Below are 21,122 nucleotides of genomic sequence, written 5' to 3' on the forward strand. Positions count from 1 at the left end.
CATAATAATGGTGTCATAAATGATAACCTATTCAAAGTTTGATAAATTTTAATTCACACAAGCCCGTACGTTCTGGGAGAATGAAAAAACAATAGATAAAAGAAATCTTCTGTCTTTTGTCTTCTTTTCTTCTTTTCCGTGCTCCCAAGTGCAATAAATGTTATCAGTTTTGCTGTATTCTTCTACCTATAATCCTATACTAACATGTATATTATGCATCCTGTTCTGGGTCTAACTTTTCATTTTACCATAGATTTTAAGGCTCATTCCATACAGCATAGATAGAACTATTTTTTTTTTACCATTTAATGGAGGCTTAGCACTCCATATTACGGTGTGTCATAATGCATTTAACTTATGATCTACATGGGCAGTGGTTTCCAATATTTCACTGTATCAAAAATTCTTCAGTTAATGAAGTTAATATTTGCACACACACTGGATATATAAATAGTAAGAATAAATCTCAAAGCAGAATTGCTGGGTAAAAGAATATATTCATTTTAAATTTTAATAGATATTTTCAAGTATGTCTCCACAGAGTTTTAACCAGCTCACATTCCCATCAATAAAACAGTAAATCTCCTGCCAACACTTTCACCTATTTCATTACTAAAAACTTTGTCAATCTAATTGGCAAAACAAAAAAGTGGTTTTTGATTTAATATTAATTGACATATTTATTGTGTAAAGTTGGATATCTTGTTTTTTGCTTAAAAATCATTTTTTTCTATAGAACCTGGCCATGTTATTTATTCATGTTTCAATTGCTTTTAATAGATTTGTAGTTGCTTTCTATCGCAGAAGGCAATGGCACCCCACTCCAGTAATCTTGCCTGGAAAATCCCATGGACGGAGGAGCCTAGTAGGCTACAGTCCATGGGGTCGCTAAGAGTCGGACGCGACTGAGCGACTTCACTTTCACTTTACCCTTTCATGCACTGGAGAATGAAATGGCAACCCACTCCAGTATTCTTGCCTGGAGACTCCCAGGGACGGCGGAGACTGATGGGCTGCCGCCTATGGGGTCGCACAGAGTCGGACACGACTGAAGCGACTTAGCAGCAGCAGCAGCAGTTGCTTTCTATATATTTTGCAGTTAGGTCTTCCTCATACATTTCCAAATATCTTCTCCTAGGTTGCCACTTGTCATTTGACTTTGTTTATAGTATTATTTTAATAACTTTTTACGTATTTTATCAACATTTTATGGCTTTAAAATTTTTATATTGTTCCCCTCATCCGAAACAGTCTTTAATTTTTCAGATGAAGCTCTTGGTTTTTCCGGAAATGCAGTCAGTCATACCTTTCCCAATTGTTGATAATTGTGCATCACCTTTACATATAGAGACCCTGTGTTAAGGAAATGTATCTTACTTAGGAATCTGTGACAATTTAGAATTATCACTGGCTTCTCCTGAGGTAGCAGGGTGAGTCTCTATGTTGGCAAGTGCCACCTTTCTTAATACATCCTAATCTTGTGTTTAGAGGTCATTTACCCACAGAGAATAAGAGAAAGCACTTATCACATAAGATTCATTCAATTATCCTCCGGGTAAAATTCCTTATGCTATGTCAACAAAAACACTTATTTGGGGCCACTCCACTAGATATGGAAAAAGTTTATCCCTCTGAGACTAGAGAACTTTCACAAATATATCTTTCCTTCTGTAAGGAAACATGAGAGATAAAACCAGCAAAAATTTTCAGTTATGAAAAATACAACATCAGAGAAAGCTCCAGAATTGCTGGTGGGCTTTATTATGTGGAGCCTAGGAAGGCCGGCAGAAGGATGAGGGGTAAAGTTTTGTCTGACTCTGGTGTTCTCTGAACATGACAAGTTTGTCGGCAGAGGATTAGGTGGTACTGATGAAAACTGTCAGAACACTTATTAAAAGTCACCAGTCAAAACATTTAATATCTTTTCCCTTTGAATTTTTACCAGACAATAGAACTGTATATGCCATTTCTTTGTTCCACTCATATACCAATTCTAAACACACAGCAGATGCTCAAGGAATAATTATAGATTAGCCAGGGATGATGATGTTAATTGTTTAACACTCTCAGTATCTCATATATGTGTGTGTGTGTGTGTGTATACATTTATAAACATATATATGTGTGAATACATATCAGTATCAATTCAGTCACTCAGTTGTGTCCAACTCTTTGCGACCCCATGGACTACAGCATGCCAGGCCTCCCTGTCCATCACCAACTCCCAGAGTTTACTCAAACTCATGTCCATTGAGTCAGTGATGCCATCCAACCATCTCATCCTCTGTCGTCCCCTTTTCCTCCTGCCTTTGATCTTTCCCAGCATCAGGGTCTTTTCCAATGAGTCAGTTCTTCACATTAGGTGGCCAAAGTATTGGAGTTTCGGCTTCAGCATCAGTTCTTCCAACAAATATTCAGGACTGATTTCCTTTAGGATGGACTGGTTGGATCTCCTTGCAGTCCAAAGGAGTCTCAAGAGTCTTCTCCAACACCACAGTTCAAAAGCATCAATTCTTTGGCACTCAGCTTTCTTTATAGTCCAATTCTCACATCCATACATGACTACTGGAAAAACAAGAGCTTTGACTAGACAGACTTTTGGTGGCAAAGTAATGTCTCTGCTTTTTAATATGTTGTCTAGGTTGGTCATAACTTTTCTTCCAAGGAGTAAGGGTCTTTTAAATTTCATGGCTGCAGTCACCATCTGCAGTGATTTTGGTATGTATACACACATATATTTGTGTATACATGTGTATACATATATATATGTGTGTGTGTCTATATACATATATGGGCACACATATATATGTGTCTATACATATATTATATACATATATGTTGCAACTGAAAATCATGCAAAATATTATCTTGCTCCACATATACCTTTTGGATCCTATAGTTTATTTGGCTAACAAGGTTAGTGGCAGCATGAAAATTAGAATTCCAGAACTAATCATTCAATTTCTACTGTCAAATCATTATAATTTGATTTTTAAAAAGGAATTTTTAAAAATTCTCATTTTAAAGAAAAATACCTAATATTCCTAGGGTCTAACGCAAGTCTTAATTAAGTTTATACATAAGTATAACCCTCTTGATGAGCAGGAAAGAGTAGAGTAAAAAAACTGGCTTGAAACTCAACATTCAAAAAACTAAGATCATGGCATCCAGTCCAATCAACTCATCACAAATAAAAGGGGAAAAACTGGAAGCATCAACAGATTTTTTTCTTATGCTCCAAAATCACTGTGGATGGTGATTGCAGCCTTGAAATTAAAAGACACTTGCTCCTCAGAAGGAGAGTTATGACAAACCTAGTGAAAGTCACTCAGTCATCTCTGACTCTTTGTGACCCCATGGACTATACAGTCCATGGAATTCTCCAGGCCAGAATACTGAAGTGGGTAGCCTTTTCCTTATTTCTCCAGGGGATCTTCCCAACCCAGGGATTGAATCCAGGTCTCCCGCATTGCAGGCAGATTCTTTACCAGCTGAGCCACAAGGGAAGCCCATGACAAAGTAGACATCATACTAAAAAGCAAAGACATCACTTTGCCAATAATGGTCCATATAGTCAAAGCTATGGTTTTTCAGTAGTCATGTACAAATGTGAGAGCTGGACCATAATGAAAGCTGAGTGCTGAAGAACTGATGTTTTCAAATTGTGGTGCTGGGGAAGACTATTGATAGTCCCTTGGACAGCAAGGAGATCAAACCAGTCAGTCCTAAAGGAAATCAGTCCTGAATATTCATTGGAAGGATTGATGCTGAAGCTCCAATACTTTGGCCACCTGATGTAAAGAGTCAACTCACTGGAAAAGACTCTGATTTTCCTGGGTCTTTTGGGAAGGATTGATGGGAACAGGAGAAGGGGGCAGCAGAAGATGAGATGGTTAGATAGCATCACTGACTCAATGGACGTGAATACCAGCAAACTCTGGGAGATAGTGAAGTGTTGAAGAGTCTGGTGTGCTGTACTCCATGTCACAAAGAATCGGACACGAGTCGGACACGACTCAGTGACTGAACAACAAAAATAGGTGGGGATGACCAAAACCTGTATTGTGGATGTTGATATATTAAGCTGTTCTTTGTCATCTTCTATACCTCCTCAGAAATTTATCAGATTTACAAGTATTTGCAGAACTTGGCTTGGTGATTTTTAAAAACAAAATGTACTTGTGAATTATGCTATTTTTGAACTGAATACCTGAAGCCAGATGCAAAGCTGGCATGCAATGGTACACAATTGAAATTGTGCAGAAAATTAACAACAGCATAAATATTAGAAATAAATGTCTACTCAGGATGCATTTGCAGTAAGTAGAGAAAGGAATTGGTCCCCTCTCCAAGTGTGGTTTGCAAAACAGTTACTTTTACACCCGTCTCTTCCTCTCTCTCCATAACCACAAGGCAAAGTCAACAGGATATGGTTTCTCTGATTGTTCTCTGCCCTGGAAAGTCTCACTGCTTCCGTTCAAACACAGGCAGCGAAGCCCTGACAAATGGCAGCAACAAAAATAGACTAATATTCCATGAAAATATTTATAAAATTTTCAAGAAAGTGCACAAATAACTATGATGCAGGGATAAAACTTTTTGCATCCATAGCTGACCGATTTAGTTGGGCATTTAGGTGGCCTTGGGTTGAAAGTAAATAGACTGAAGAAGAAGAGTATGTTGTCGATTTTAATTATTACTTTGCCAACCATGCCATGAACAGAAACTGTAAAAGTTTATCATCTGATAAATTTTCCCCTTTCACTGACTTGTAAAGCCAACTTTAACAGCCATTGTGTTCTAAGCTATTGGCTCCAAACTGTTAGAAAGCAAAGAAAGTGCAGGCAGAGGCATGATGCTTTGCATATGGTGCAACCTTTGTGTTCCAGCAACTTCATGTTTGCCCAGAGCCATCCTCAAGTGGCGGTCTATGCTTAATAAAAACAGACTGAAAACATCTGTAACTCTCCTCTTAATGCCTCCTAAGCAGTGCCCAAGTCCCCTCTGATCAGAGGACCTAAAGAAAAATGAAAGCTGGCAGTAAATAAATGGTACAAAAGCAAATCTAAAATTTAATTTAAATGACACTATTTTCACAGTAAGCTGTGCTGTTTTCTTTTTCCATTCATGGTGATAGATGTGCATAACTTCATGGACATCCCAGAATACAGGAAACAATACGCCAAGGTTAGGACTCACTCAGTCATTCCACAAAACTGTTTTGAAAGTCTATTATGATATTAGGCATGATGATATATACTAGGGAAAGGATACTGGTAATGTTCCTGTAGAATAAAAGACAAAATTAACTAGTTCTCACAATGATGTAATATCATATTGTCAATCTAACACAGGTTGATGCTAAACTAATTTTTAATTAAAAAATAATCACGATAATAATAACCACAATTACCAGTATTTACTGAGTGATCAGTGACCTAAATTTTGTGTTCAGTGAAATATATATTATATGCTCTATTTCAATCCTTAGGTAACTTCATCCTGCTTCCAGAGCAAAGTATGGCAGTCCACAATATTATCCCAAGATAATATAATCTTATTCCCTGACATGCCCCCTAATACCTCTTGGACCTTTAAGTAGTCACAAAAGTGATTTCTGTTTATTCTCCCAAGTTTTCTAGGAAGGGAAAGCTCATAGACTGCCACTCGTAGTCAGAGGGTTTCCACAGGTAACCTGTATTGCTATGCTATCACCTCCCACAAAGACAGAGCAAGCATAATCAAGACATGAAAGCTGCAAAGGGAATTCATGGTTGTATCCTGGTACGGAGCTCTACATGCCACTCAAGCTGTGAAAGAGATGTGTATCTTCTGCTTAAATAATGAAAAGGAAGAGGAGAGGATGTGTGAGCAGGAAAAAAGAGGAGGACATCATACCAAGACAGGTCAGACCCCAAAGGACTGCAGCCCTGTGCTGATGAAGCTCTTGCCCAGATAAAAACTATGGGCTCCCCTCATAGACAGGGGTCCTCCAGGGCGTCTCCCACCTGCACTGATCCTGGTGCACGTCAGAGATGCAGTGACGGCTTGCTGAGACCGAGGCCGTCTGCAGACGTGAGACAGCCACTGAGTCACCTCCTCTCGGGGTTCCCCTCTTCAGTGACTCTTAGTTGTCTTGGTGCCCTCCTATCACATCTGACATTACAGAAACCTACAAGGCTCAAAAGAGGTACCCATCCCAGCTCTGACAGTATGTGGGTGTGGAGGAGATTAGCTCAGGAGTGTCCAGCGTGCTCTAGGGGAAAACCACAAATGCGCTTTGGAACAAGTTATTATACTCCCTTGAGAAGCAAAGGAAAGGTCCTTGGGAGGAATAGTCCATAATGCCATGAGGATAGTCTAACCAGGCGGAGATTGATGGGGCAAGTAAGAAGTGAAAGTGTTAGTCACTCAGTCATATCTGACTCTCGGCGACCTCACGGACTGTAGTCCTCTGGGCCCCTTTTTCCATGGAATTCTCCAGGCAAAAACACTGGAGTGAGTAGCCATTTCCTACTCCAGGGGATCTTCCTGACCCAGGGATCGAACTTCATCTCCTGTGTCTCCTGCATTGTAGGTGGATTCTTTACCATCTGAGCCACCAAGGAAGCCCAAGTAGGGAGTGGACAAGGGGAAATACCTTTCTTAGAGAGACTGAGAGTCTGACTCAGGTGTTCCCAGGGCTGGAAAGAAGTTTGACCCTGGATAGCAGTTAAATATTCTGTTCACCCCAGCAAGTAACACTATTTTGTTTACAGGTCTCAAAGCTCAGGGAAATGGCTTTCAAACTGCACTCCAAACAGCTTCACTCCAAGAAGCTGTACAGCTCAAAGAAGGGGCCTCCAGGAGCAGCGGGCAGGGATTTGACAGGATGAGCAGTTGAGAAAGGGGGTCTTGGGGCTTTCACTCCTGTTCCCAACAGAGCAGCTCCACGCTGTATGTTTTACATATTTCTTTTCACCTGGGTGGCAGAAGTCTACTGCTTCCCTGCTTGCAAGATATTCAGCTCCTGTTTCCTCTCTTTTCACAAACTATCAACAAGAGCATCCACACCTTTTAGCTTATTTCCTCATGGTCTTTCAGTCCCACTTCTTTGTCTGAATGTTTTTTTTTTTTTCTTTTTTCAACTTTTGCTTCAACTACCTAATGCCCTGGTCCATGTTTCCAGCTTAAATTCACGAGAGTCTAATTTGCTCAGCTGATCCTTGTTCAGAGTTTTTAATCTGTCAAATGGCCTCACAGGTAAGGCTATGGGTTAGTCAGGTGCCTGCTGCAGCTCAGACATTCTCAGTGAAGAGTGGGGTTGGGGGTGATGTGGTACAGACCATGTTCATCCCATTTCTGGAATGACTGAGACCTCCTCCCTTCACAGGGGCTGTGGGTGAGACAGTTTCCCCCAAGGGGATTAAGAGCAGGGCCAACTTGTCTAATACAGCTGTGATAGGAAACAGGGAAATAGGGAAAGAGATTCAAAAAGTGGGGGCAGGAAGAGGAAAGGGAGCACACCCACAGTGCTACAGGGGAGAGTACAGAGATGGAGCATCAAGGGACCTGCCTGGAAGGGGAGGAAGAGACAGTCCTGAGTTGGAGAGAATGTAGCCAGAAAGCCACTCGCATTCATTGACAGATAAGATACACAGGAAATACACAGATACAGAGAAAACAGACACTTAAAATACATAATGGATAGATACATAGATACACACACAGATAAGAGATGGATAAAGCACAAAACTAAAATTTCATTTTGGTCCTTAAAAAAACAGCTAAATTCCTGCGAAATGCTTCATCTTCATCATGTGCAGTTACCTCCATCAGCAGCACCTCATTAATTTACCACAGGGACCTGAGTAAAACTTACAGTATGTGTATATTAAATAGAAGAAAATAAATAAGGAAGATAGATAAATCTACATTTAAACACCAAATTTTTGATGAAGATTTTTATGCCAATAAATAAATTTACTTTAAAATTAAAGCTCTATAGTATTAAAAAAGGAAAGCAGAAGTTAAGAAATGAGCAAACACCCAAATAGAAAGTATATTTTTCTTATAAGCCAAATTTAATCCACTTATAGAAGAGACTGCTGGTTCCTTCTTCATATCCAGCTTCCCTTTTTACTTTAGGGACAAGAATTCAAGTTTTGGTTGAACATGCTGCTGCCAAAGTATATAAGATTATAGCTAGGCCTTGTAACTCACTCGTAGCCAATAACACATAAATGGACATACTGTGTTCCACATTCAGGGGGTTCTTTACTGTGAAAGGCTTGGCCTTCTTTCTATTATCTGCAGCACGGATGGATTGGTGGTCACCTACCATGTCAGGGGCCCCCATGACCACTGGATGATTCACTAGCAGGACCCAGAAATGCTGCTAAACTCATGGAATGGTTTATAACAACAAAAGGACACAGAAACGAAGCAATGTAAGAAAAAGACACAAGGGGGGATTGGGCCAAGAGAAACCGACAGGAGTTTCCAGGTGTCCTCTCCCAGAAGAGTTTCACAGACAGCACTTAATTCTCCCAGCAAGGAGGTGTGACAAGTGTCGAGGGCTCCCAAGCAGAGAAACTCACCTGAGTGCCCGTGGTCTTGCTGGGAATCAGTCACCAAGGCCAGGAGCACACACCAACTGACCCGAGCGATGCAGCCTCCAGCCCCCACCGAGGCCAAACTGACGGTGCAGTTCAGGTGCAGGAGAGTAAAAGCAGATGTTCACTGTAGCCACATTGTTACCAGAAGCTATCTGCGTGGTTCAGGGCCTCAGGAACGTGCTTATCAGGTGGGATATTCCAAGCGCTCAGAGGTTGTTGCTGCCCAGAAGCCAGGCAAGGGCCAGTCCTTTCTTCGCTATGTGCAGGGTTGAGCCCCCCAGCCCCCTGAGTCAACCCCTTAAGGCACAGTGATTACCCCTCACCCACTGACTGGCCCTCTACTGCACACTTACTTCCCATGAGATAACTTTAGGATGAAGTTACATAAACAGAAGGGGGAAAAAAGCAGCTGGGTCCACAGTACCATTGTGTTGCCCCTCTAGAACTAGATGACCAAGCCTTTTTCTTCATTTATATCACTAAGAAATATGCGTCTATTATTTTAAGCCGCTATTTGTCAGGCTGTTTCATTATAAACAGCTGAAACTAATTGAAGCACCATTGGGCTCTTTTCACAGCTTTAGGCCATTAAAGCACAGCCTATCCTTCTGCTTATGAGAAAACTTTACATATTTACTTTTTTATCAAATTGCAAATGACCCAGATCTACTCTAAGCATCTAAGGGGACAGGGTTTTTATCAGTAGTCCTTGTTTTTATAGTTAATTCCATTTAAAACATGGTCATATATAAAATGGTGTTTTTCCTTCATGATATACACTATTGGAATTGATGAACAAAATGACACAGTTGCATGGGATCATGTCTGTGACAGTCAGTTTACTTTCTGCTAAGCAAGTTTAAACTGCAGTTTCCAGTTTCCAGCCCCTACTCTCATTATCTCCTTTCTTTATCTTTTCTTGTTTCTCACAGCATTTGGGACTGCTAGGATCTGATATTTGTGTCCCTGCAAAATTCATATATTGAAAATTCTAGGGCCCTGTGTAAAGTACCAGAAGGTGGGCCTTTGGGAGGTCCTTAGGTCACAAGGTTGATACCCTCATAAATGGGATTAGTGCTTATAAAAGAGGTTCCAGGGAGATCCCAGCCCCTTACATCATGCGAGGACACAGCAAGAAGGTGCTCGCTGACAACACAACCAGGAAGGGGGTCAGAGGTCAATTGTGCCCAGAGGTCATCCATGCTGGTACCTTGATCTTGGACTTTCCAACCTCCACAACTGTGACCAGCAAAATCTTATAAGCCACCCACTGTGTGGCATTTTTTTATAGCAGCCAAATAGGCTATGGCAGTGACCACATGACACATGATCTGCTTCACTCCTTTACATACTATCTCCAACTCCACTGGAAGGTAGGCCCCTTGAGGGGCCGAGAATTTTACCTGTTTGTTCACAGTTGTATTTCCAGTATTCAGAAATATGCCCTGCATAGAGTACTCATGCAAAAACATTTATTGAGTGAATGAATGACTACTATATTTGATATGTATTATTTTCTAGTTAATATATAATATAGAAAGTGAAAAAGAGGAAACAACTCTGCAAATACAAAATAAATTTTTAGACTCTGCGTCAGTAAGAGATCATCTTAATAAATAAAATAAATGTGTGCTAGACAGAGTTACAATCAATGGGTAGCAAGTTGTGGTATGACTTTCCTACCTACCTTTAGAGACAGAAAAATGTGAGCTTTTCCAAAGCTGAAACAAATTGTTCAATTTGGGGCATAAAACAACATGGCAACAAACATCCTGCAAATTCTTTCATTAAAAATAGTGCCAAGTAATTGAGCTATACAGTCAGCAAAAACAAGACCAGGAGCAGACTGTGGCTCAGATCATGAAATGCTTATTGCCAAATTCAGACTTAAATTGAATAAAGTAGGGAAAACGACTAGACCATTCAGGTATGACCTAGATCAAATCCCTTATGAGTATACAGTGGAAGTGACAAATAGATTTAAGGGACTAGACCTGATAGACAGAGTGCCTGACGAACTATGGACAGAGGTTCATGACATTGTACAGGAGACAGGGATCAAGAAAATCCCCATGGAAAAGGAATGCAAGAAAGCAAAATGGCTGTCTGAGGAGGCCTTACAGATAGCTGGGAAGAGAAGAGAAGCAAAAAGCAAAGGAGAAAAGGAAAGATATTCCCATCTGAATGCAGAGTTCCAAAGAATAGCAAGGAGAGATAAGAAAGCCTTCCTCAGCGATCAGTGCAAAGAAATAGAGGAAAACAACAGATTGGGAAAGACTAGAGATCTCTTCAAGAAAATTGGAGATACCAAAGGAACATTTCATGCAAAGATAGGCTCGATAAAGGACAGAAATGGTATGGACCTAACAGAAGCAGAAGATATTAAGAAGAGATGGCAAGAATACACAGAAGAACTGTACAAAAAAGATCTTCACGACCCAGATAATCATGATGGTGTGATCACTCACCTAGAGCCAGACATCCTGGAATGTGAAGTCAAGTGGGCCTTGAAAAGCATCACTACGAACAAAGCTAGTGGAGGTGATGGAATTCCAGTTGAGCTATTTCAAATCCTCAAAGTTGATGCTGTGAAAGTGCTGCACTCTATATGCCAGCAAATTTGGAAAACTCAGCAGTGGCCACAGGACTGGAAAAGGTCAGTTTTCATTCCAATCCCAAAGAAAGGCAATGCCAAAGAATGCTCAAACTACCGCACAATTGCACTCATCTCACATGCTAGTAAAGTAATGCTCAAAATTCTCCAAGCCAGGCTTCAGCAATACGTGAACTGTGAACTTCCAGATGTTCAAGCTGGTTTTAGGAAAGGCAGAGGAACCAGAGATCAAATTGCCAATATCCACTGGATCATTGAAAAAGCAAGAGAGTTCCAGAAAAAACATCTATTTCTGCTTTATTGACTATGCCAAAGCCTTTGACTGTGTGGATCACAATAAACTGTGGAAAATTCTTAAAGAGATGGGAATACCAGACCATCTGACCTGTCTCTTGAGAAACCTGTATGCAGCTCAGGAAGCAACAGTTAGAACTGGACATGGAACAACAGACTGGTTCCAAATAGGAAAAGGAGTATGTCAAGGCTGTATATTGTCACCCTGCTTATTTAACTTATATGCAGAGTACATCATGAGAAACGCTGGGCTGGAAGAAACACAAGCTGGAATCAAGATTGCCGGGAGAAATATCAATAACCTCAGATATGCGGATGACACCACCCTTATGGCAGAGAGTGAAGAAGAACTAAAGAGCCTCTTGATGAAGGTGAAGGAGGAGAGTGAAAAAGTTGGCTTAAAGCTCAACGTTCAGAAAACTAAGATCATGGCATCTGGTCCCATCACTCCATGGGAAATAGATGGGGAAACAGTGGAAACAATGTCAGACTTTATTTTTGGGGGCTCCAGAATCACTGCTGATGGTGATTGCAGCCATGAAATTAAAAGATGCTTACTCCTTGGAAGGAAGGTTATGGCCAACCTAGGTAGCATATTTAAAAGCAGAGACATTACTTTGCCAACAAAAGTCCATCTAGTCAAGGCTATGGTTTTTCCAGTGGTCATGTATGGATGTGAGAGTTGGACGGTGAAGAAAGCTGAGCACCGCAGAATTGATGCTTTTGAGCTGTGGTGTTGGAGAAGACTCTTGAGAGTGTCTTGGACTGCAAGGAGATCCAATCAATCCATCCTAAAAGAGATCAATCCTGGGTGTTCATTGGAAGGTCTGATGTTGAAGCTGAAACTGCAATACTTTGGCCACCTCATGCGAAGGGTTGACTCATTGGAAAAGACCCTAATGCTGGGTAGGATTGGGGGCGGGAGGAGAAGGGGATGACAGAGGATGAGATGGTTGGATGGCATCACCGACTCGATGAACATGGGTTTGGGTAGACTCCAGGAGTTGGTGATGGACAGGGAGGCCTGGCGTGCTGCAATTCATGGGGTCGCAAAGAGTCGGACATGACTGAGCGACTGAACTGAACTGAATTGAGCTAAAAAATTTTTTTTTAATTACAAGAAAAATGAGTTGCAAAGGGTTGGGAATGGTATCACAGTTTTAAAAATATATTTGGAAAGCTGATTTTTTTTTCATATAAATTACATGGTAAGTGGAATGACTGTGCAAACTCTAACACAAGACACTTTCCATATTATTCTTTAAGAAAAAAAAACCCAATAACATTCAAGTGACAGAATATTATGCAAACTAAATACCATTAATAAAAAGGCAAAAATACACTGTTTTGCAAAAATGCTTGTCTGGCTAGTCTAAAACACTTCATGAGATATAGGACAAAATGACACAATCAACTCCTTTTAAAGTTAACATTTATGTCCAAACAGTGTAATACGGTTTCTTTTATTTAGAAAAGTAAAAGTAGTGGTATTTTTCAAATTTCTATTCTAGTATTGTTAAAACAAATAGACTATGTTCCATTGATCTATATTTCTGTCTTTGTGCCAGTACCATATTGTCCTTATGACTGTAGCTTTGTAGTATAGCCTGAAGTCAGGCAGGTTGATTCCTCCAGTTCCATTCTTCTTTCTCAAGATTGCTTTGGCTATTCAAGGTTTTCTGTATTTCCATACAAATTATGAAATTATTTGTTCTGGTTCTCTGAAAAATACCATTGGTAGCTTGATAGGGATTGCATTGAATCTATAGATTGCTTTGGGTAGTATACTCATTTTCACTATATTGATTCTTCCGATCCATGAACATGGTATATTTTTCCATCTATTTCTGTCATCTTTGATTTCTTTCATCAGTGTTTTATAGTTTTCTATATATAGATCTTTTGTTTCCTTAGGCAGATTTATTCCTAAGTATTTTATTCTTTTCGTTGCAATGGTGAATGGAATTGTTTCCTTAATTTCTCTTTCTGTTTTCTCATTGTTAGTGTATAGGAATGCAAGGGATTTCTGTGTGTTAATTTTATATCCTGCAACTTTACTATATTATTGATTAGCTCTAGTAATTTTCTGGTGGTGTCTTTAGGGTTTTCTATGTAGAGGATCATGCCATCTGTAAACAGTGAGAGTTTTATTTCTTCTTTTCCAATCTGGAAAACTTTATTTTTTTTTCTTCTCTGACTGCTATGGCTAAAACTTCCAAAACTATGTTGAATATAAGTGGTGAGAGTGGGCACCCTTGTCTTGTCCCTGACTTTAGGGGAAATGCTTTCAATTTTTCACCATTGAGGATAATGTTTGCTGTAGGTTTATCATATATGGCTTTTATTATGTTGAAGTATGTTCCTTCTATGCCTACTTTCTGGAGGGTTTTTTTAATCACAAATGGATGTTGAAAATAGAAAGCCCAGAGATCAATCCACACACCTATGGACACCTTATCTTTGACAAAGGAGGCAAGAATATACAATGGAGAAAAACAATCTCTTTAACAAGTGGTGCTGGGAAAACTGGTCAACCACTTGTGAAAGACTGAAACTAGAACACTTTCTAACACCATACACAAAAATAAAATTAAAATGGATTAAAGACCTAAATGTAAGACCAGAAACTATAAACCTCCTAGAGGAAAACATTGGCAGAACACTCTGACATAAATCACAGCAGGATCCTCTATGACCCACCTCCCAAAGTAATGGAAATAAAAGCAAAAATAAACAAATGGGACCTAATTAAACTTAAAAGCTTTTGCACAGCAAAGGAAACTATAAGTAAGGTGAAAAGACAGCCTTCAGAATGGGATAAAATAATAGCAAATGAAGCAACGGACAAACAATTAATCTCAAAAATATACAAGCAACTCCTGCAGCTCAATTCCAGAAAAATAAACGACCCAATCAAAAAATGGGCCAAAGAACTAAACAGACATTTCTCCAAAGAAAACATACAGATGGCTAACAAACACCTGAAAAGATGCTCAACATCACTCATTATCAGAGAAATGCAAATCAAAACCACAATGAGGTACCATCTCACACTGGCAGAACGGCTGCTATCAAAAAGTCTACAAACAATAAATGCTGGAGAGAGTGTGGAGAAAAGGGAACCCTCTTACACTGTTGGTGGGAATGCAAACTAGTACAGCCACTATGGAGAACAGTGTGGCGATTCCTTAAAAGACTGGAAATAGAACTGCCATACAACCCAGCAATCCCACTGCTGGGCATACACACCGAGGAAACCAGAATTGAAAGAAACACGTGTACCCCAATGTTCATCGCAGCACTGTTTATAATAGCCAGGACATGGAAGCAACCTAGATGTCCATCAGCAGATGAATGGATAATAAAGCTGTGGTACATATACACAATGGAATATTACTCAGCTATTGAAAAGAATACATTTGAATCAGTTCTAATGAGGTGGATGAAACCGGAGCCTATTATACAGAGTGAAGTAAGTCAGAAAGAAAAACACCAATACAGTATTTTAATGCATATACATGGAATTTAGAAAGATGGTAATGATAACCCTATTTGCAAGACAGCAAAAGAGACCAGATGTAAAGAACAGACTTTTGGATTCTATGGGAGAAGGCAAGAGTGGGATGATTTGAGAGAATAGCATTGAAACATGTATATTACCATATGTGAAATAGATCGCCAGTCCAGGTTCGAAGCATGAGACAAATGCTCAGGGCCAGGGCAATGGGATGACCCAGAGGGATGGGATGGGGAGGGAGGTGGGAGGGGTGTTCAGGATGGGGAACACATGTATACCCATGGCTGATCCATGTGAATGTATGGCAAAACCACTACAATATTGTAAAGTAATTAGCCTCCAATGACAATAAATAAATTAATTTAAAAAAAAACAAATAGAATATGAAAATAAACTTAAGTGAAGTACACAGGTAGGGTAAATAGTAAAACTGATATGCCTGCAGAAATGTTAAATGAGTTATGTAAATAGAGCAATAAATTCTCCAGTAAACTACTTCATATCACAAATATACTACAAAAAAGTATATTTAATAAATGGAAAGATGTTACAGGTACAGATAAAATGGGTATGATGTTAGAATTTTCATTGTTTTTTTTAAATGCTGGTAAGTCGCTTCAGTCGTGTCCGACTCTGTGCGACCCCATAGATGGCAGCTCACCAGGCTCCCCCATCCCTGGGGTTCTCCAGGCAAGAACACTGGAGTGGGTTGCCATTTCCTTCTCCAATGCATGAAAGTGAAAATGGAAAGTGAAGCCGCTCAGTCATGTCCGACTCGTAGCGACCCCAAGGACTGCAGCATACCAGGCTCCTCCGTCCATGGGATTTTCCAGGCAAGAGTACTGGAGTGGGGTGCCATTGCCTTCTCCAGTTTTTTTAAAATAAAGACCACTATTTCCTGTTACTTGCTGCTTAAAATATTTGCAGCATTAATAAATTGACATGTGTATAACAATGATAAATTTATTCTGGCAATCTTTATATTATATACTAAATTCATTCATCTCTTGCTTAAGGATTAAAAAGTTTCCACACAAAAAATAAGCATTGTTTCTCCCTTTTTAAAATCTGACTTGATTATGTGTAACCTTTCAACTCAGAGAGAACAAAGTTTCTTTCTAGGCTCCTTTAGACAGCAAGAATTAAAAACTTAATCCAATAAAATTCCAATCTGTGTAGAAAACCTACTACCACCCACTCCCATGAGATTATAGATTTTACTTTAATACTTTTTTGCCATATCTTGTGGCTTTTTGTCCCCTCTCCCAAAAGCATAAAAAATTTACAAGTCCTCTAAAGTGAATTTACACTGTTTTTTTCTTTATAGCATAATGTGCTCAGTAGTTCTTTGGGACCCCATTAGACTGTAGCCCACCAGGCTCCTCTGTTGATGGAATTCTCCAGGCAAGAATACTGGAGTGGGTTGATGATTCCCTTCTACAGGGGATCTTCCCTACCCAGGGGTTAAACTCGAGTCTCCTGCCTCTCCTGCATTGGCAGGTGGGTTCTCAACTGCTAAGCCACCAGGGAGTCCTTATAGCATAAATATATCACTAAATAACTCATTGTATATAAAATTATATTAATATTTATAAATGTATAATTTTATTATAAGAAATACAGGTTAAATGCATGCTATTTGAAATCTCAAAATAAATTTTAAAGAAAAACATATTCTAACTAAATTTAGATAACTTTCTCATTTTGGTATGTTGATTTTAAACATTTTAATTAAAATGAATTTTTAATTAAAAAACTAGAAGTGCTTGTTCTTACTTAAAAATGTACATGAAAATTTTTCTTTTGTAATCAAATATTCTTTTAAACTACAAGACAACAAAAATCATCCCTTTATAGGATTTCTGAGAACACATTTTGTCTGGGATTGTTTTAATCCTTTAGCAGTCTGTTACTTTTAAAAATAATAAACCACACTATATTGTACTGAAATATAATTTATTATTTCTTTCTTTGTTCAGTTGCTCAGTCATGCCCAACTCTTTGTGACCCCATAGACTGCAGCACACCAGGCTTCCTTGTCCTTTATTATCTCCTGAATTTGCTCAAACTCATGTACATTGAGTCAGTGATGTCATCCAACCATCTCATCTTCTGTCACCCCCTTCTCCTCCTGCCCTCAATCATTCCAGCATCAGGGTCTTTTCCAATGAGTCAGTTCTTCACATCAGGTGGCCAAAGTATTGGAGCTTCAGCTTTAGCATTAGTCCTTCCAATGAATATTCAGGATTAATTTCTTTCAGGATTGAATGGTTTGATCTCCTTGCTGTCCAAGGGACTCTCAAGAGTCTTCTCCAGAACCACAGTTCAAAAGCATCAATTCTTTGGTGCTCAACCTTCTTTATGGTCCAACTCTCACATCCATACATGACTACTGGAAAAACCACAGCTTTGACTATATGGACCTTTGTTGGCAAAATTATCTCTCTGCTTTTTAATACGCTGTTTAGGTTTGTCATAGTTCTTCTTTCAAGGACAAGTGTCTTTTAATTTCAAGGCTGCAGTCACCATTCACAGTGATTTAGGAGCACAGGAAAATAAAATCTGTCACTGCTTCCACTTTTTTCCCTTCTATTTTCCATGAAGTGATGGGACTAGATACCATGATCTTAGCTTTTTGAGTTTTAAGCCAGCCCTGTTCATTCTCCTCTTACACACTCATCAAGAGGCTCTCTAGTTCCTCTTCCCTTTCTGCCATTAGAGTAGTATTATCTGAATATCTGAGGTTGTTGATGTTTCTCCTGGCAATCTTGATTCTTGTTTGTGAATCATCCAGTCTGACATTTAGCATGATGTACTCTGCATATAAGTTAAATAAACAGACTGACAATATACAACCTTGTCGTATTCCTTTCCCAGTTTTGAACCAGTCCGTGGTTCCATTCTGGAACCGTGGTTCCAGTCTGGTTCTAATTGACCTGCGTACAGGTATCTCAGGAGACAAGTAAGGTGGTCTGCTATTTCCATCTCTTTAAGAATTTTCCACATTTTCTTATGATTGACACAGCAGCGGGGTCTCTGCTTCTGTTAGGCCCATACCGTTTGTGTCCTTTATTGAGCCCATCTTTGCATGAAATGATCCCTTGTATCTCTAATTATGTTGAAGAGATCTCTAGTCTTTCCCATTCTATTGTTTTCCTCTATTTCTTTGCATTGTTCAATTAAGAAGGCTTTCTTATCTCTCCTTACTATTCTTTGGAACTCTACATTCAGTGGGGTATATCTTTCCCTTTCTCCTTTGCCTTTTGCTTCTCTTCTTTTCTCAGCTATTTGTAAGTCCTCTTCAGACAACCACTTTGCCTTCTTGCATTTCTTTTTCTTTGGAGTGGTTTTGGTCACTGCCTTCTGTATAACGTTATGAACCTCCATCCGTAGTTCTTCAGGCACTCTGTCTTCCAGACTAACCCCTTTAATCCATTAGCCACCTCCACTGTATAAACATAAGGGATTTGATTTAGGTCATACCTGAATGGTCTAGTGGTTTTCCCTACTTTCTGAAATTTAAGATGGAATTTTGCAATAAGGAGCTCAAGATCTGAGCCACACTCAGCTCCAGGTCTTGTTTTTGCTGACTGTATAGAGCTTATTCATCTTCAGCTGCAAAGAATATAATCAATCTGACTTCCCTCTTGCTGCTGCTGCTGCTGCTAAGTCACTTCAGTCGTGTCCGACTCTGTGCGACCCCATAGACGGCAGCCCACCAGGCTCCGCCGTCCCTGGGATTCTCCAGGCAAGAATACTGGAGTGGGTTGCCATTTCCTTCTCCAGTGCATGAAAGGGAAAAGTGAGAGTGAAGTCGCTCAGTCGTGTCCGACTCTTAGTGACCCCATGGACTGTAGCCTACCAGGCTCCTCCGTCCATGGGATTTTCCAGGCAAGAGTACTGGAGTGGGGTGCCACTGCCTTCTCCGGATTTCCCTCTTAGTAGTGTATAATTTGCATGGCAAGAAATGTGTCTCTTAATCAACCTTGTATTGCCATTGTCTGGAACACACTAGGTAGACAAGCCTATCATAGTTCCTTGAACTAAATTGCAATATTGTTATATTATAGTGATGTCCATTCATGTGACTATTTCTTCTTTTTTTGTTTGTTATTATGGAAAATTTCAAATAAAATAATACCTCCATCCTCCCCTCACCATGTTTAAAAATTATCAGTTCATGGCAATCATTTTTATCTATATTCTCATCCACTAACTCTACCAATTTTATTTTAAACCAAATCCCTGAATGATATTACTTCCTTTTAAAATGTATGAATGCTTAAAGCTAAGAATTTTTTAAAACATAACCACAGCACCATTATCACACCAAAAATAATTTATTATTTATTCCTTAATGTCATCCAATATCCAGTCAGTAAGAATGATTATTTCTTCTATTTGCCCCAAACTATATTCAGCAATGTTGCTGCTGCTGCTAAGTCGCTTCAGTCGTGTCCTACTCTGTGCAACCCCATAGACGGCAGCCCACCAGGCTCCTCTGTCCACGGGATTCTCCAGGCATGAATACTGGAGTGGGGTGCCATTTCCTTCTCCAATATTTAGCAATATACACTAAGATTACTACTAGTACACCTAGAAGAAACTCTCAGTTCTAAGAAAGATTTTAAGTAAAATGTAAAACAAAAAATATCACTAACGTAGAATATCAGAGTACAGGGAAAATACATTTCATTTGATTTTTTATGAGATAACACAAAGAAAATAGTGCTATTTATATTTGAATTCCCATGGTGTCTCTGCTTCGTTTAGAAAAACTAAACCCCTCACAGAGCACACGTGCTCTAGAGTGTGAGCTCACACCTTTCCATTCTCTGATCAAAGGATAAAATTTTCCTTTGTTTATGAATCTAAATAAATAAATAAACAAAATCTTCACAAAATTATTAACCTGTAAAAAGCTTCACTGTTATGCTTAAGTACTCCAGGATCAGACAGCTCAGTGGTTACAGAACATTGGTTGGGTCACAGCTATTTCCTCATCTATAAAGAGATTAAATATCATCTCCCACTCAAAACTATTGAGTTAATGAAAACAAAGCATCCAGTGGAGTTCCTGACACTTTATAAATCCTAAACAAATGATCACAGTTGTTTATTGGTGTTGTTTTAAAGAGAAAATACAGACAGTACAGATGGTTGAACTTTCTTTACTTTATGATCTGAATTCTAAAGGATTTTTTAAGCACATTAAGGAACAGAGTTGGAAAATTCTTATTTGCAGAGGCTTCTTAACAGTACATAGAAATTTTAAAACTTCTACTGAAGGCTACTCCTTAGTTAATTCTGAAAGACCAAAACTATCTAATAGTTTTTCATAACTTCCAAGGTTACAAAAAACTACTAGTATGTTTTGAATATAAAAGAGTACTAAACTATCATCTGACTCATTTTCTCATTAAACATATTTTTTTAAAAATATACTATTACAGAAAGACTTTGGGTTAATAGTGTTTCCTTAAAATCTATCTGTGTCCAATTTATAATCTACCTTAACACAAAATGGGATTTTGAAGTCAAGAAGGGGAAAATCTATTCCCCTTGCACTTTCAAGGAGAGAGAAGTGACATGGACCATTGGCACAGTACACTTGGAGAGGTAAGTAGCATCAAAGTGGATATGAAGAAAGACCTTCATATTTAAGGTCTTTAAATATGTTTAAATTTTAATACAAACAAGGAGAGTTCAGTCTTTCACATGAGCTCTTTGTCCAGGCCTCCACCAGGTGCTGTGAAAAAGATAGGCAGGGAGGAGACTGCAAGAGACTCCTCAGTGACAGAGAGGTACAAACCCAACCCCATCTCTAAAGCTTTCTCTCACACAAAGCAAAAGCCTTAAGCAACTGGGAGACAAGTTATAAACCATCCATCCCCAGGGTCCCGGCAAAGACAAAATGCCTCAGGGGGGAGGGCAGAAAGAACAGCTATTTGTCCCAGGAGGCGGGTAGGACACTTGGTCATGCTTAGGGTCATAGAGTGATAGAAAGCTGAAATCTGCTAACATTGGGGCGGCAAGAAGGAAACCCTCTCCCACCCAAGACCATCCAACTCCAGGTATGTGCACGGCACACACACATGCA

The sequence above is a fragment of the Giraffa tippelskirchi genome, chromosome 1 (assembly GCF_054371585.1).
Source record: "Giraffa tippelskirchi isolate mGirTip1 chromosome 1, T2T-mGirTip1v1.2.pri, whole genome shotgun sequence".
Lineage (NCBI taxonomy): Eukaryota > Metazoa > Chordata > Mammalia > Artiodactyla > Giraffidae > Giraffa > Giraffa tippelskirchi.